Source organism: Cricetulus griseus, chromosome 4, assembly GCF_003668045.3.
Source record: "Cricetulus griseus strain 17A/GY chromosome 4, alternate assembly CriGri-PICRH-1.0, whole genome shotgun sequence".
In the NCBI taxonomy this organism is placed as follows: domain Eukaryota; kingdom Metazoa; phylum Chordata; class Mammalia; order Rodentia; family Cricetidae; genus Cricetulus; species Cricetulus griseus.
The window spans coordinates 190,063,146-190,081,910 of NC_048597.1; the positions used below are offsets into that span (position 1 = coordinate 190,063,146).

Here is an 18,765-nt window from a genome sequence, read left to right on the forward strand (position 1 = left end):
TCTCTCAGCCCCACCCTTCTTTCCCTCCTTAGTTTGGTTTTCAGTCACCTTATCCTGCTTGGCTATTGTCAGTCAGCTTTTTATTAAACCAATCAGAGCATAACTTACACAATGCACAGGAATATACACATTCCATCCATTTCTGAGGTAGCTATAGATCAGTAAAAACTGAATGATATGTATCTGTCTGTTTAATCTTTTGGAGTACATTTTAAACTATACCTTCATTTATTCCTCAATAATTAGAAAGTGCTATATTATTAACTGCAAACTTGATGTTTTTTAAAAAATGGAAATTCTGTAAATCATCTTATTATCTTAATTTGACTTGAAAGGCAACAGAAATTGTTTATTACTTTTTGTGTCATGTGTTGACTAGAGTGTATCAGAATTAGGCTTGGAAAAATTATGAACTGATTTTGACTCCAGGTAGTTGAGGATAAATTTCATTATAGATGTCACAGTAACTTTCACAGGGTGCCATGAGAGAATAGGCACGAGAGACCAAGTGTTTAGTGCAGCCTGAGCATAGCCATAAGGACACACTTCTCAGACAAGTTAATAGTTTCAAGGCTGAACTCAACTCTTTGTCTTCTGACCAAAGGTTAAACTCAAATTAATCATATGACAGAAGCATCATCCACACCTACACGCTGACCATTCCTATATGCCTTCCATTGATTACTTTCCCTTATGAGCTTTCATTATATGACCATGGATGAAACAATATTCATTTCATTACTGACAGGCATATTATCCACCATCTGTCTCAGTTGTTTTCAGATTTGAAAAACTGTAGCAAAGCTTCATTACTATAACATAAGTAGACATCTTTTTCTAACAGTTCTGGTGAGTAGGGCCTAAGGTTGGAAGACAGCTGGATGAAATTCTTACCAGGACCTCTTTTCTCTGTTAATGATGCTCATTGCCTTCATGTTTCTCCACATGGTGGGCAAAGAGCAGGTTACCCATTGGCCACTTCTTATAAGAATACCAATCCTCAAAATGAAGGTCCTAACAACCTGACTACCCTTAAATGACCTACATCTCAATTCCATCAACTGGGATTTGGGTTTTAGTGTGTGAATTGGGATGAGGCACACAGATATACACATCTGGGAATGTGTTAAAAAATACAGATGTATTTGATTTGAAATTGAGTTGAAATTGGTTGATAATAAGAAACCTGCACTTTCATGTCTCCCTAATGATTCTGCTTATTAGTGATATTTGAACACCACTGATGTTGTCTGGTCCTTTAACTTTACAAATAATAACACTGAAATGCAAAAAAGTCTTGAGTAGTTTGTGAAAAGTATACAACATATGAGGAGTGGAGTAAGCTTTTTTTTTCTCATTATGCCTTTTCTCTCTTCAGTAAATCATAGTTACAAGTTACGTTCTTCTGAGGACAGCCGGTGCTGTCATCTTAATGCTCAGTGTTCTCCAAAATCTCTTCTTTTGTAAAATCTTGGATACACTTAGTCAAGTCCCAGCTCAATAAATAGGAACAAAGTTTTTATTATGCCAGAGATGGACAGGCTTATGATAGAACAAAACTCATTCCACTTTTCAAGGGAAATTTTAAACTAGTAGAAGCTGTCTCATGCCACACATGGCAAAATACAGCCACATGGTGGTAATAAACAGCAATAAAAGGTAAGTGTCATTGAAGAAGCACAGAAGAACAGAGGTGCCTCAGCATGATTAAAACAATATTTAGCTATTGGACAAATAGTGGCCTACTTGCCAGACCCTTTCTAAGGATATAAAAATGTCCTAACATTTAGCCTGCTGCCCAAGGAAAGCATAAGGCATGATGCAAAACCCAAGTGACAATATACTCAAACACAATGTATCTATAAACATTGCATGAATAAATTATAATAGAGGGCAGATGTGGGAGCAATTGGTTTGCTGAGAATATGAGGAATTGTTCGGAGACAGGGTGAAAGAACAGCCTTTTACAGAATCCTAAGTGTAATGTTTAAGATCTGGGTCCTATTCCTCTAGTCTCCTTTTGATTTGTCTTCCTAGAGCCTGGAGAAGAACTGAGGAGAGCAAAATCATAAAAGTCAGTCTTCAGAATTCTTCTGAGCTGGAGAGTAGACAGATATGGCTAGAATACAAATACACAGAGTCATAATATCCACTATGAAGCTGGAATGGAGCTGGTATCCCAGTGATGGATAGAAGTTGATAATAATACTGACTATTGCATGCGTCAATAATTATAATAACTTTTTAGATTCCTTTATATCTTGACAACAGAAATTTGATGATTGTACAGCATTAAAATAGTTAAAAGTTCTCAAGTTTGTGTTGTAAACTTTGAGTACCATAGTTATTTTTGATGCTTAAAAAGCATAGAAATCCCATTTTTCCCTTTGGAGGTTTAGATTTTGGAGATATCTATTTAGGATATCTGGATAAACCCCAGGGATTCCAACTAGTAGATTTCATAGGTGATTCTGATCAAAAATGCCAGCCAAAATTTATGATGTATAATTGCCTAATCCTATGCCTGTCTGCAAGCCAAGCAGCTAAAGTCTTTTCATACTGTCTTATTCCTTGTGCCAGAAACCCCAGTCTGACAGCTGGGGAACCAGCATAGGACTGAACCAGGCCCCCTGAACGTGGGTGTCAGTTGGGAGGCCAGGGCAGTCAATGGGACCTCTGGCAGTGGAACCAGTATTTATCCCTAGTGAATGGAATTTGGGAGTCCCATCCCTATGGAGGGATACTCTCTCAACCTAAATACATGGGGGAGCACCTGCCCCCAAAACAATGACAGACTTTGAGGATCCCCCCATGGGAGGCCTCACCCTCCCTGGGGAGTGGATGGGGGTGGGATGGAGGATTGGTGGGGGCATGGCAGGATGGCAGGGAGAGGGACCTGCAATTGTTATGTAAAATAAGATTGTTTTTAAATTTGAATAAAAACACAGAAAAGAAGAAAGTTAATTTCATTTAAATGTATTATTATTATCAAAGTTTTATGTTTGTTTTTAAGATTGTAATTCTTTTAAAGGCTTTTAAAAATTAAAATATAATTGCATAACTTTCTCCCTTGCCTCAACTCCTCACAACTCCTCCAGTGGCTCCTCCCCTTACTCCTTGAAATCATGGGCTCCTTTTCAGTTGTGATTGCACCATAAACATATGTATAAAGGCCTAAATATGTAAATACAATTGTCTCAGTCTACTTAGTGCTATTTGTATGTATATCAGGGCTGACCACTTGGTATTGGTAATCAATTTGAAGTTCATCCCTGGGGAGCTGTACTGGTTCACAGGCATCACAGTTGGTAGGACCATTGGCTGCTTCTCTCCTTTGGAAGCTTGCATAGCACCTGCTTGATCTACAGAAGTTAATTTTCAGGAAAGAGGTGTTCAGGTCACATACAGCTTAGTTCCTCTGGGTCTTGTGTCTGAAGTGTATGGTATGTTCAGCAATAGGAACTTACCTTCAACCTATGAAAGGAAACCAATGGAAACAGCAATAGCCTACATTGTTTTGGAAATCTCTCAGCACACAGTCTCTTCATACATGTATTATTTGATGTGCCAAATAATAGCTTGTTTCTTTTATTTTTAAGAATTATTATTATTTCTATTATTATTATTATTATTATTATTATTATTCATAGGGCATCACTCTGTAACCCCAGTTGACCTGGAATTCACCAGCTGGTCTCCAAATCACAAAGATCCACCTTTCTCTTTCCCCTGAGTGCTGTGAATTAAAGGAGTGGATCACCATATACTGTTTTTTTTTCTCATTATTCTAGAGAAAAAAATGCATGTGATGAAATCAGAGGCAGAAACATGATTTGAATGTGTATATTTTCTCTGAGATCTTATCTTACTAGATTAAATTAAGAAAGATTTTTAATATCAACCTTTTAGGAATAAAAGACACCTAATTTATCTACTTATCTGATGATCATAACCAAGAAATGCCATTTGGAGTATGGCAGGCAAACAAATAAAACAAACAAGACAAGAAAATCCAAAATGAATCACTGTGTTTGTTGGGGTTGTACAAAATGAGGACTTCAAAAGAATGAATGATCTTTTGAGTCTATATTTATTTCTCCATAGTCCATTAATCAAATTGCATAGGTGTCAACCCTACCTGCTAAAGTCATTATGTCTAAACCATCCTTACAGGACACAGGGGACCTAGTAATCATTTACTCCCATGGTAGTTCTAAATGCAGAGCATGTGATCCTTGAAGCCACACAGCTTCTTCATGTGGGTGTGCAACGTGGTTTAAACAGTTGATGACTTGTTTTTCTTTGACCATTTAGTAAGCATTTTTAATGAGTAAGGTTTGAATTATTTCTCATACCCACAAGCCATAATGAATTCATCATTTCAAAAGATGAAGTATTTTTATTCCTGAGACACTATGTTCTGAAGAGTCTACCCAAGATTTCTACTGAATTCCATTGAACTGGATTGGGACTTTATTCCTAGGCATTCCATTTGCTCAGAGTGGATGTGACTGAGAAAGAACTATGTTTGCTCATAAACCTTGGAGAGAAAAGCAAGAGATAACCACAAGGCAATGATATTAAAAAAACATCTCTCACTATTTTTTTCCTGGAAGTCAAGATATAATTCCTAACTCTCCAGTTATTTAATGAGGGGAAATTTGAATATAGATGATACACAAGGACAAACATTTTGAAATTACTGTATAGACGGTAAAATATATCATGGCATTTCAAGATATGATGTTTTAAGCACAGCATATATTAGAATCAATTCCCCTTCATTCATAGTCTGTACTGTTCATCTTACCACGTGAAAATATTTTAAGTATCAGAATTCTTATTTTCTCGTCAAATTTTAGAATAAGGTATACTATGTCATCTATATTTGGTTACTAAGATGAATAAAATTTGTGTAGAACCTTATGCATTTATAGGTAGTAATAATCAGAAATGCTTTATATATAAACTTAAAATACTGCCTGGGAAGTGTGTGGTGATGAATACTGAAAAAACAATGACAAATGTTAAGGTATCCCTCATATAATATATTAGGAATATCCAATGATTCTCATTAATAGTCTTAAACATTTTTGCTGCCACTGTTTTTCAAAGAACTTGACATAGAGTTTAAATGATTTATAAAGTTGAAAAACTGACAGAACTGATATTCAAACATAAGCCATAGTTCCAGGCTCTGTGCTCTTAAACATTGAAAGAATGACATAGTAATTGACTCATTACAGGTGTGATCAGTATGATTTCTTTTTTCCCCATTTTCTTCCTTTTTTATTTAAATTAGAAACAAGCCTGTTTTACCTGTCAATTCCAGTTCCTTCTCCCTCCCCTTCTCCCCAGCCCCCCACCGACCCCCTATCCCATCCCCTTTCTGCTCCCCAGGGAGGGTGAGGCCTTCCATGGGAGATCATCAAAATCTGTCATATCATTTGAAGCAGGGCCTAGACCCACCCCCATATGCCTAGGCTGAGAGAGTATCCCTCTATGTGGAATGGACTCCCAAAGTCCATTCCTGTAGTAGGGATAAATACTGATCCACTACCAGAGGCCCCATAGATTAACCAGACTTCCATTCAGGGGGTCTGGAACAGTCCTATGCTGGTTTCCCAGCTATCAGTCTGGGGTCCATGAGGTCCTCCTTGTTCAGGTCAGCTGTTTCTGTGGGTTTATCCAGCATGGTCTTGACCCCTTTGTACATTACTCCTCACTCTCTGCAATGGTATTCCAGGAGTTCAGCTCAGTGTTTAGCTGTTGGTGTCTGCTTTTGCTCCCATCAGCTGCTGGATGAAGGCTCTGGGATGGCATTTAAGGTAGTCATCAATCTCATTATAGGGAAAGGGCATTTACGGTAGTCTCTCCACTATTGCTTAGATTGTTAGTTGGGGTCAACCTTGTAGAGGGACATTTCCCCAGTGCCAGATTTCTCTTTAAACTTATAATGGCTCCCTCTATTATGGTATCTCTTTTCTTGCCCTCCTCTATTCTTCCCCTGACTCAATTTTCCTGCTCTCTCATGTCCTCCTCTCCCCTCCTCTTCTCCCCTTCTCTTTTTCTTAACTCCCTCTCCCCTCCCCCATGCTCCCATGATCTCAGGAGATCTCATCCCTTTCCCTTCTCCAGGGGACCATGTATGTTTCTCTTAGGGTCCTCTTTGTTTCCTAGCTTCTCTGGAAGTGTGGATTGTAGGCTGGGTAATTCTTTGCTCTATTTCTAAAATCAATATATGAGTAAGTACATACCACGTTTGTCTTTTTGACTGGGTTACCTTACACTGGATGGTTTCTTCTAGTTCTATCCATTTGCCTGTGAATTTCAGGATTCTATTGTTTTTTTTTTTCCCCGTTGAGTAGTACTCCATTGTGTAATTGAACTACATTTTCTTCATCCATTCTTCAGTTGAGGGGCATCTAGGTTGCTTCCAGGTTCTGGCTATTACAAATAATGCTGCTATGAACATGGTTGAACATATAACCTTGTTGTATGAATGTTCATCTTTTGGGTGTATGCCTAAAAGTGGAATTTCTGGATCTTGTGGTATAGACTGATTCCCACTTTCCTGAGGAACCACCATACTGATTTCCAAAGTGGCTGTATGAGTTGGCACTCCCACCAGCAGTGGAGGAGTGTTTCCCTTTCTCCACATCCTCTCCAGCATAAACTCATGGGTGTTTTCGACTTTGTCCTTTCTGACAGGAATAAGATAGTATCTCAGAGTTATTTTGATTTGCATTTCCCTGATAGCTAAGGATATTGAGCGCTTTCTTATCAGTCTTTCAGCTATTTTAGATTCCTCTATTGAGAATTCTTTATTTATTTCTGTACCCCACTTTTTAATTGGATTGTCTGGTGTTTTGGTGACTAGCTTCTTGAGTTCTTTGTATATTTTGGAAATCAGCCCTTTGTCAGATGTGGGGTTGGTGAAGATCTTTTTCCATTCTGTGGGCTGCCTGTTTTTGTCTTGTTGACTATGTATTTTGCCTTACAGAAGCTTCTCAGTTTCAGGAGGTCCCATTTGTTAATTGTCGATCTCAGTGCCTGTGCTTCTGGTGTTATGTTCAAAAAGCATTCTCCTGTACCATTTAGTTCAAGGGTACCACCTACTTTCTCTTTTAGGAGGTTCAGTGTGGTTGGTTTTATGTTGAGGTCTTTGATCAGTTTTGTGCATGGTGATAGATACGGATTTATCTACGGTCTTCTACATGCCAGCATCCAGTTATGCCAGCAAGATTTGTTGAAGATGCTTTCTTTTTCCATTGCATAATTTTAGCTTCTTTGTCAAAAATCGGGTGTTCAGGTTAATATCAGGGTTTTCAATTTGATTCCATTGGTCTATGTGTTTGTTTTTGTGCCAATACCAAGGTGTGTTCAGGACTATAGCTCTATAATAGAGCTTGAAGTCAGGGATGGTGATGACTCCAGAAATTCCTTTATTTTACAGGGATTATTTTGGCTATCCTGTTCTTTTGTTTTTCTATATAAAGGTGAGAATTGTTCTTTCAAGGTCTGTGAAGAATTGTGCTGGGATTTTGATGGGGATTGCATTGAATCTGTAGATTGCTTTTGGCAAGATTGCCATTTTTACTATGTTGATTCTACCTATCCAAGAGCCTGGAAGATCTTTCTATTTTCTGGTATCTTCTTTAATTTCTTTCCTTAGAACTCAAAGTTCTTGCTATACGGGTTTTTCACTTGTTTGGTTAGGTTTACCCCAAGGTATTTTATGTTGTTTGTGGCAATTGTAAAGGGTGATGCTTCTCTGATTTCTTTCTCAGCCCATTTATCTGTATATAGTAGGGCTACTGAGTTTTTTCAGTTAATCTTGCATCCTGCCACTGTACTGAAGGTGTTTATCAGCTGTAGGAGTTCCCTGGTAGAGTTTTTTGGGTCACTTATGTCAACTATCATATGTTCTGCAAATAGTGAGTTTGACATCTTCTTTTCCAATTTGTATCCCCTTGATCTCCTTTTGTTGTCTTATTGCTCTCGCTAGAACTTCAAGTACAATATTGAAGAGGTATGGAGAGAGTGGACAGGCTTCTCTTGTTCCTGATTTTAGAGGAATCACATTGAGTTTCTTTCCATTCTGCTTGATGTTGGCTGTTGGTTTGCTGTATATTGCTTTTATTATGTTTAGGTGTATTCCTGTTATCTGTGATCTCTCCAACATCTTTATCATGAAGGGGTGTTGAATTTTGTCAAACAAAGGCTTTTTCAGCATCTAGTGAGATGATTATATGATGTTTCTTTCTCAGTTTGTTTATATGGTGGATTACATTGATGGATTTTTGTTTGTTGAACCATCCTTGAATCCCTGGGATGAAGCCTACTTGATCATGGTGGAGAATTTCTCTGGTGTATTCTTGGATTTGATTTGCCAGTATTTTATTGAGTATTTTTGCATCAATGTTCATGAGGGATATTGGTCTGTAGTTCTCTTTCTTAGCTGTGTCTTTGTGTGGCTTGTGTACCAAGTTTTTGAAGCCTTTGGCAATGACCCTTCTGCTTCTATTATGTGGAATACTTTGAGGAGAATTGGTATTGGCTAATCTTTGAATTTTTGGTAGAATTCCACATATGATTTCAATTCATATAATTGATCTCAGCCTCATATCATTGAGGCTAAAAGTAAGAAAGTCCCTTGTAAGGTATAAGGGTAAATTATGCATGTATATAATGTTGAACAAATTATTTTAGTGTTTGGTTTAGTTGGTACCGAGGAGACTAATTTGCTAAAGTAGAAAATTGAATGTATGAGCCGGGCATTGGTGGCTCATGCTTTTAATCCCAGCACTCGGGAGGCAGAGGCAGGCGGATCTCTGTGAGTTCGAGACCAGCCTGGTCTACAAGAGCTAGTTCCAGGACAGCCCCCAAAGCCACAGGGAAACCCTGTCTCTGTCTCAAAAAACCAAAAAAAAAAAAAAAAAAAAAAGAAAAAAAAAAGAAAAGAAAAAAGAAAAAGAAAATTGAATGTATTTAAAAAAAAAGAATAAAAAAAAATGCCTCTGAACTTTGGATATAGAAAAAACCCCACTGGATTTGAAATCAGGAATTCTGAACTCCGATCATTTTTGGCTGCGTAGCTCTGTTCCTCTAACTGCACAAACCCAGCAGACCTGGTAATGAGTTCACAAATGCCCTGAGACTGAGTTTCTTCAAGTTTTCAGTATGACCCTTGGCATTCACTGGATGTCCTCCAGTTACTAGCTCAAAGTAGCTCACAATTTTGGCATTGACTCATACTGCATTCCTTTTAATTGTGTCATAGTTTTAAAATTGTTTTTGACAGCTGTTGTGATTAAAAAAGGGGGGACACTTGAAAAGTCAGTGTGGAAGAGGAAATAAGTGGGCCGTGCCCAGTGATTCTGAGGCTTGGGAAATCATGAGAATCTATAGAAGTGTGTACCTCTGATTAAATAGCAATGTTTTTTCTTTGAGTATATGAACATATACATAATAGTAGTATGATACATATATATGTACATATATATAGTTTTCAAATGCTTACTAAGGCATATTGGATAAATACTTGGATAAACTTAATAATAAAATCTCCCATTATTACTTAACAAAGGAAACTGTCAGCTATTTATTTTATATTCGGAATAGCATGAAAACTAGGAGTATTGAGCATACACCAGGGTCCTGTAAAGCAAGAATGGTTAGGAACCTCGGGGATAGAAGATTAGTTTGGGGTGCAGCAGAACATTTTTAACTACAATATTTATATGAGAACCATAAAAGATGCAACTAAAATCTGATGGAACTCTAATAGTGTCTGGCAAGGCAGATGATAATTAAGGTAACTTGCCACTTCCATAAATCATTAATTGGTAGTACTTAAATGCATCTAACTATGATTGATCCTAGTATTTTAAAGTTCTAAATAAATTTACCATTAGGCAATGGTTAACCATGAGTCAGTCGTTAACAGTAGCATTTGTTTTTCTATTTTTGTTCATTTCTTATTTTTTGTGAGACTCACACCCACACCTTTCTTGTGCTAGATGTACTATTCTCCAATGAGCTATACCTTCAAGGGGAATAAGCAGGCCACAGTAGAAGAAGCAAGCCAAAGCCCTGCTATTCTACAGCCATGTTTCATGGAATATGTGGCTCATGGGCCTCATTCAGATAAAGGCATGACTCACTAGTGTACCATTAGCCCTTCTGCACAGATTCCCCCCCCTGTACATATAATCTCATTGGCTCTTCTGCACAGATTCCCCCCTTTACATGTAATCGTATGTACAACTTCATGCTGTTGATGTTGCTTTAAGATATTAAATTGCCATCCAGGGATGTGAGTTTCTGTATTCTAATGAGATGCAGATGACTTTCAAGCACCCTGGAGATTTTCTGTGCCATTGCAGATGGTGGAGCTGGTTTTCGGTGATCTTGGTTCAGAATTTCCATCCTTCCCCTTTGCTGATTTCTTTTACCAATACCTAATTTTTCAGTGTTCACAGGGGTTTTCAAAAGCTTCCTCTTTGCCTTGTTTTTCTGCTTTATCTCCCCCTCTGTCTCAGAGGTCTTGTGAGGAAGCAGAAGGACCATGATTGATTTTGTACAACTGCCTTTTGCTAATGAGGACTGAAGTCCTAGATTAAAGAGGGCTCTTTTCCTACCCTAGCTAACAGCCCAAGAGAAGGATTTAAATCCCCAGCACTAGTAATTGGCCGACTGCAATTTCTGCAGCATAAGGAGTTATTCTGGACCTGTTGTCTCCTAGAAGACTATTAAGTGTACAAGGACAAGGTGCAAACAAAAGTAACCTGATCCTACCCACCAGTGGGCCCACCAAAAGGCAAGAACCTGGGAAGCCCCTGCCATGCATTTCCCTAGGCAAGCCATTCTTGTATAGCTTGACCCTAGAAGTGAAGTTCTTGGTTATTTGTTTCTTAATAATGTTTTGGACTTGTTCCAACCTGTTGACACAGAAACAACATCCCTCTCTGAGCATTAGGTAGGTACCTGTTGAACTGCTCTTAGCACATCTATTGTCTATCTTGTTTGAAAAACAACTGTTGCTAAGCAATCTATTTGTTGCTTTAGGTCAGTCTGGCCTTTGTTATGATACCTATGCTATTCTGCAAGTTCTAGGGACAAATGCTGGAAAACTGTTGTAGTAGCCAGAGTTCTTCTTATTCCTGTACCAACACCATAAGATATTCCTAGGCTAACCAGGAAGGGGAATAAGTTGGATGACCATATGGGTAGATGTTTTATGGTAAATTGAGAGAGAGACAGAGACAGAGAGAGAGAGAGAGAGAGAGAGAGAGAGAGAGAGAGAGAGAGAGAAATAACAGTCTTCCTGTTTTCCTTGTGAGTAATCTCTTCAGTATTTTATGTATTTGTTTTGAATGCTACAATATTAAATAATTAAGGATATTATTTTCCAGTTGTTACAATTATGAATCCCCAACACCCTTGTTAGAAACCCATGACTGTAACCCAAGAATTGGAGGACAGAGACAAATAGCTCCTGGGAGATCACTGGCTATCCCCCTAGCCAAAATAAGAAGCTTCCAGTTCAGTGAGAAATAAGTGCCTGCACATACAAATTTATGTGCAGACAACGCACGCGCGCGTACACACACACACACACACACACACACACACGGGGGTGTGTGGATATCACACATATATGCATCGCAAATCCCTACAGACACATATAAAGGATTTGTCAGGTGGTGTTGGCACTTGGTAGGCAGAGGCAGGCAAATCTCTGATTTCAAGGCCAGCCTGGTCTAAAGAGTTCACTCAATAAGTATGCGGCAGGCATTAGAACGTCCTTGTTCTAAAAACTAGTTATTGTTATTTATCTGATGTCTCCCATGTCTACTACCACCCACTGACGTTATGGAGTTCTGGTTCTGGCAATGTGCTAGTTGCACATTCTTAGACTTGAGGTTTCACATTCTAAATAAACTCAGGAGTCCACCTCTATAGTGGGAAATTACCAATACGGAGTCAGGTAGAAATATAAGGGTATTTAATAGGGAAAAGCCTTACTTACAGAGCGACCTAGCCAGCCGGTGGGTCAGCAGCCTGTACAGCAAGTACCAAAGAGAAACCGAAACCGCAAACGCAGTCCCACTATGCCACTCTGACCACGCCCTCACAAGCGTAGTCAGGCACACCTGTAGCCAGCCCCTAAGAAGGCGTGGCTACAGCTTCCCCTACACACCTCTTCTACCTACCTAACAAATTCATATGTTGAAGTTCTGAACACTCATGCTGTTTTATTAAAGGCAGAGACCCTAGGAGATTAAATAATATTCTAAGAGCAGTCCCTGCTCCAGTGTGTCTCTTGTTCTAGAAAAGAACATCAGGGCAGCACATGCAAGAAACAGAGAGCATGTGAGGACATAGTGAGAAGGTAGCCATCTGAAACCCAAAGACACAAGATGCAGTACAAACGAAGTTGTTGACATCTTAGTATTAGATTTCCAGACTATGTAATTTTAAGAACATAATTTCTTTTGTTTAAACCAGCCAGTATTTTGTGTGAACTGAAGTTCCCAGAATAAGGCCACACCTTTTTTAAAAATTCTACTAGACCAACTGACTAAAAACTTCAGGATTGTAGAGAGTTGGGGTGTATCACAGCTGCAGAAAAAAATACTTTGGACTGTTTCTAGTACCCTTAATGGATATTCATTGTCCACAACTATGTATAATATAGCATCCCGCCAATAAGCAGGTAACACATTTGGATTGTATTCACTGACCTCTAGCTTTTTCTAATACAAAACGCTAAGAATGTCATCAGTCACTATTTAGACCATATAACAGCATTTTTCTTGCTTTTAAGCAATTCATCAAAGTGGTTTTCCATCAGTGTACTTGGGAAATGCCTTGATTTATAGTTTTCTTTTGTTCTGTGACTATGGACTTTTATTTAAACTGCTTCTATCTTCGAACATGGTAGCATGGTGTGATAGCTTTAATTGTCAATATGACACAATCTAAAATCACCAGGGAAATAATCTCAATGAAGAAGTAGCTACATTGAGTTTTTATGTGGGCATGTCTCTGGAAGATTATTTTAATAAAGTTAGTTGATATGGAAGATTTATCCTAGTGTGGGTGGCACCATTCCCTAAGCAGGAAGTCCTGAACTGTATTGTACGAGAATATGGAAATTGAGGTAAGCACAAGCAAGAAACAAGTGAGCAACCATGCATTTGTTTCTCTCTGCTTTTATATGTGGATGATAGGTAGTTCCTGTCTCTTGAGTTTTCTGCCGTGATGGGCTGTAACCTGTAAATAAAACCTTCACCCTCTATTTTGCTTTTCTCAGAATATTTTTTTAATTTTTTATTTGAATTAGAAACAAGATTGTTTTACATGTCAATTCCAGTTTCCTCTCCCTCCCCTCCTCCCCTGCCCCGCCCCAACTAACACGCTACCTATCAAATACCCTTTCTGCTCCCCAGGGAGGGTGAGGCCTTCCATAGGGGGGTCTTCAAGGTCTGTCATATCCTTTGGGATAGGGCCTAGGCCCACCCTGGTGTGTCTAGGCTCAGGGAGTATCCCTCTATGTGGGATGGACTCCCAAAGACCATTCCTATGCTAGGGATAAGTACTGATCTGCTACAAGGGGCCCCATAGATTTCCGAGATCTCCTCACTGACACCCACATTCAGGGGGTCTGGATCAGTCCCATGCTGGTTTCCCAGCTATCAGTCTAGGGATCAAGAACTCTCCCTTGTTCAGGTCAGCTGTTTCTGTGGGTTTCACCAGCCTGATCTGGCCCCCTTTGCTCATCACTCCTCCTTCTCTGCAACTGGATTACAGTTCAGTTCAGTGTTTAACTGTGGGTCTCTGCTTCTACTTCCGCCAGCTGCTTGATGAAGGCTCTAGGATGGCATGTAAGTTAGTCTTCAGTCTTGTTATCAGGGGAGGGCATTTAAGGTAGCCTCTCCTCTGTTGCTTAGATCGTAAGTTGGTGTCATCTTTGTAGATCTCCAGACATTTCCCTAGTTCCAGAATTCTCTTTAAACCTATAATGTCTCCCTCTATTATGGTATCTCTTATCTTGCTCTCTTCTATTCTTCCCCCAACTCAACCTTCCTGCTCCCTCCTGTCCTCCTCGCCCCTCTCAGAATATCTTGTTACAGAAAATTACGTGAAACTAGAACAGTTCAAACATAACAGGAATTTTAAGGGGAAAGCCTCTATAAGGCTCTTTCAGGCTAATAGGCCACGCTTGGCTCTTCCAATAAACCAAGTAAAAAGATAATCATAGTGAACAAAGAAAGGAACTTTGATCAATGTGGCTGTGTTAGACAGGGCAAATGAAGAGGACCAGAACTTCAAGTCCATTATAATTCCCAGCATCAGATTTAACTTTAGATATATAAAACAGAATATAATGAATAAAGGGATGTATGTAATTAAAAACCTTAGTCAAAGTGTGATCCTGCTCATTGTTTGAATTCCATTTCTTCAGGGTGGCAGTAGAAAGTCCTTATTGCTCATGCTCCAGGCTGCAGTCTCATCCACATGGATTATTGCTCTCATCTAGGGGTGGTACTGCAGGTTCTTGAATCTAAGGTTATAGAAGGTTCAAGACAATGGCTTATTTCCTTGTCTTCAGCCTTGAAGGGGGTTTAGATGGATGGGGTAGGTAGATATGCCTTGAATAATTAATATGCCTAAGTAGAGTCACTCAGGGGGTGTGGCCTAGTGTAAAAGAGACAGGCATAAAATGAAGACAGAGATGGCAGACTTTCATCCTGCTTTGGTTTCCTTGTGGGCACAGATGAGAAGTTGGTGCTTTTACCCAAGGCAGTTTCTAAATGCCTATTGTAATAAGACAAATCTTGAACAAATTAGCTAATTTAAATCTGCTGGTAAGAGAGAACAAAAGTGTCTTCAGACTGTTAACATGTTGTGTCTGTGTTTTGTGTGTAACTTCCTGAGTCTTTATTAAAATATAAAATTTATTTTATTTAAGTAATACACTTTATAAATAAACAATTTACAAAGAAACACAAGATGGGAGCCATCAAACATAAAACACTAACAGTTGCATAGATTTAGTAAAGGAGATTAAAAGAAAAGATTTTCTTTGTTAAAATGAGTTGTCCTAAGATAAAAGAATACATTTGAAATGGAAAACGAAAGATTAGCACAAATATAGAAGGATGAAATACATCACAGGAAGGCTTGTGAGAGTCAAAACTTTTAAACGATGACATTGGTGTGACTGAGGTGGCTCTAATAAAGTATATGAAAATTCCCAGTATCAAAATTCAGAATGCTGAGTAGAACTGACGCTTGATTCTCTGTTTACTACAATAAGGGCTTCTAAAACTATTGATCGTCTTTTAGTAGACTTTATAAAAATCTGACAGAGAGAAAAATTTTATGATTAATCCCTTATTGAAATGAATCACTCAGTTTGACCTGATAATTAAATTTTATCTAACCCTTCAACATGAGGATCAAAGCCTGTCTTATTGCTGTGTGTGTGCTTTCACACTTGGTTAAAGCTTTCTGTTGTCCTAAAGTCATTGTCTTAGCAGTTGACAAAATTCTATTAGACAAAATTATCCACATTTGAGGAATTTCTGATAAATTACATAGTGATTGTGAAACTCATTGGACACTTTTTCCTGTGGACACTTATAAAAAGTTGGTCTATTGTAGAGAAGTTTTGTTGTTCCTACAATCTTCAATAGTCTAGATTTTTTGGTTAAATGAAAATATGGCACTAAAACTTGCCAGATACACTTCCATCAGCTCTTCGAAATCTAAGACTCACCTTTGGAAATACCCATTTCCTGTATATAAGGTAATTATCAGGTGTGCTGAAAAAAAAGACAGAGGATACATGAGCCTTTTTTATGAAAGGGAGATTGATTATTGCACACTATCAGAAGCCAGTTTAAAGGTGATAATTAAAAATTCAGGATTGTCTATACAGTCTTTGCACAGAGACCTCTGCAAACATGTAGGGCTAAGGGAATGATTCCAAACCCCAGAAGATTTCACCAAATAATGATGATGATGATGGTTATAATAATAATAATAATAATAATAATAATAATAATAATAATAATAATGTTGCAACATTAAATACCCTTTTCAATCTAAATGGAAAGAACCTCATTCTGAACTGCTTCCAGAGGCATAAACCTCAGGAAATACACTCCTCAATTTGTATTTCTTTCCAGATACTCATGCCAGCTGCTGAGGACACTTTCTTATGGATTCAAATGAATTGAGTGATAGCCACCTTCAGCAATGTTGGTATATGTACAATTGTGATCACCAAACAATTGTACTCAAAACTACCTCGACAATACTCTTTACTTATCAAACCTCTTAATATCTAGAAATTTTTACAAAATGTGTAGAATATTCAGAATTTGCTTTGGTGTATTTTTTCAAATGACTAAATAATGCCAATTTTGTTTTTAGTGAAATTACATGAAGAACACCTTCTTATTGATTATACTTTTATTATGACACTTACCCAGGCTTCCTACTTTACTTTAATAAAATATTCACACTCAGTTTTTCCACTAACATCAAAAAATAATTTTTATAATAATAAAAATTCAGTATAATTTGGAGGAAAACTCAAGTTTTTAGATTGGTAGAAACCTATTTTAAAAGTTCAAAACAAACCCTCAGTTTAGGGAACTTTCTATTTTGAATGTAAACCTGCAAAGGCAAAAAAATAATAGAAAATTTTCATCTAAAGAAAAGTGAAGGACATTAGCTGATTCCAACCAATTGAACCACTAGGTTAGCATTGTTGCCACACTTGTGAATATAAGCCAAATTAAAGGCTCTCAAAATTCTTAATGGCATACACAGACTACTGTCTCTTCTAGGCTAAACTTGACTCTATTGATTCTTGTTAGGGATTCCCAAAGAGTTAGGTTAATTCTTTTTATACAAAGTATACAAAAATAATCAGTCTCTAATGGTAATTTTAAGTAAACCTAATCTACTGACAATTATAAATAAAGGCATGCCTTTAAAATGGTTTATTTTAAAAAAACAGGGCAGTTAAAAAGGTTGTTTCATAGAAGAGAGGTTTTGTAACCTAATTTTGTAACCAATTACATGTGTCCGTAAGGGTCCTATGAGATAGGTAGCCAGGATGAAAAAAATACTAAAGGGATACAGTTTGTCAATAAAATTGATTTGCAACACCACAAAGTGATTTCCTTTGGAATCTTATTTTTCTTTCTAATTGTGTTAAAATAAAAAGGATTTTTGTCTTTGTTTGTCATTCCCCTCAAAAGTCTCAAATCCTGGCTCCTTGCAAGTCTTTAGTTTCTATCCCTGATGCTAATGATATCTGTTACATGGAAAAATAATACTTTTCTTGGAAGGGGATTTAAAATCATAATATATTATTTTCATATGATATTTTGATTAACATGACTAATCATCTGCTTTCCCAAACTTGAACCTAGTGTAATACCAAAATAATAGAATAAACAAAATGGTACTACAAATAACAGTTGCAACAATTGAGATATGGAAGGCTAATTTTTCCTAACTAGCCATCTCATACATGAGACACAGCCTATACAATCAAATTGGTCTAAAGAAAACAAGAAGGTAGCCAGGTGTTGGTGGCACACGCCTTTAATCCCAGCACTCGGGAGGCAGAGGCAGAGGATCTCTGTGAGTTCGAGACCAGCCTGGATTACAAGAGCTAGTTCCAGGACAGCCTCCAAAGCCACAGAGAAACCCTGTCTCGAAAAACCAAAAAAAAAAAAAAAAACCAAAAAAAAGTAAACAAGAAGGGAATAATAACTTATCTTCAGTACTCTAGACATCAAGGAATATAATACTATATAGGAACCCAGTAAAATACTTTTGAATATATTGATTGACCACTAGCATTCACCAACCCAGAAGTTAAGAATGTCTTTGGATAACTTCTAAATCCCCCAGTAAAACTTTTCCCACTTGTCTACTTGATTGTCCCAACAATGCATTATAAATTGTTTTCATTTACAGTTTTGTTATATTCATGCAATCATTCATGTGCTGGAATATACTACTCAGGGCAACATGAATCTGTTTTCTTGGCTATGGTCACTCATATTTGGTTGAGAATAAGCACTCTCCCATTCCCTGTGAAGAAACAGACATTTTGCATTGGCATTTGTCATGGGAGATGTTTCCTATGTATTAGTTGCTTTTTCTGATCCTGTGACAAAATGTCTCATAAAAACAGCTTAAGTGTATTTTGGCTCACAGTTTAAGGGCACATGCCAAACTCTATCAAAGTGGGGAAAGCATGACAGTAGGAGTTTTACAAGAAGATATATATATATATATATATATATATATATATATATATATATATTTACATATGCACACATACAGACCTATGTAAACATACATAAAATCATTAACACAAATATACATGCATGTATATAGACATGAGCACATGTATAAACACACACCCATACACATATACATCAGACACTCACACATATATACATAGACATACACAAACATAGACAGACAGACATTTATATAGCCATAGACACAGTCAGATTTTCTTACTCAGACAGCTGAGCAGGTTTAAAAGAAATGACACTCTAGTACCAGCAAGCATACCATGGGCTCAGTCTTTAATTTCTAATGCTCTTTCCTCCCCCTCTGTTGGTCTCTTCCTTTTCCTTCTCTCCACTACTTGCTTTTTTCTTTCTTTTTTGCTACTTTGGGACAATTTCACATTTTAGGAGAGAATGGCCTCAAACT

General features: G+C 37.7%; 1 long non-coding RNA gene across 3 annotated transcripts in view; it reads left to right on the plus strand.

The window, feature by feature from the left end:
* The window catches only part of LOC107978100, a 68,718-nt gene that overhangs the window by 12,097 nt on the left and 37,856 nt on the right, over nucleotides 1-18,765 (plus strand). The window lies entirely within an intron of this gene.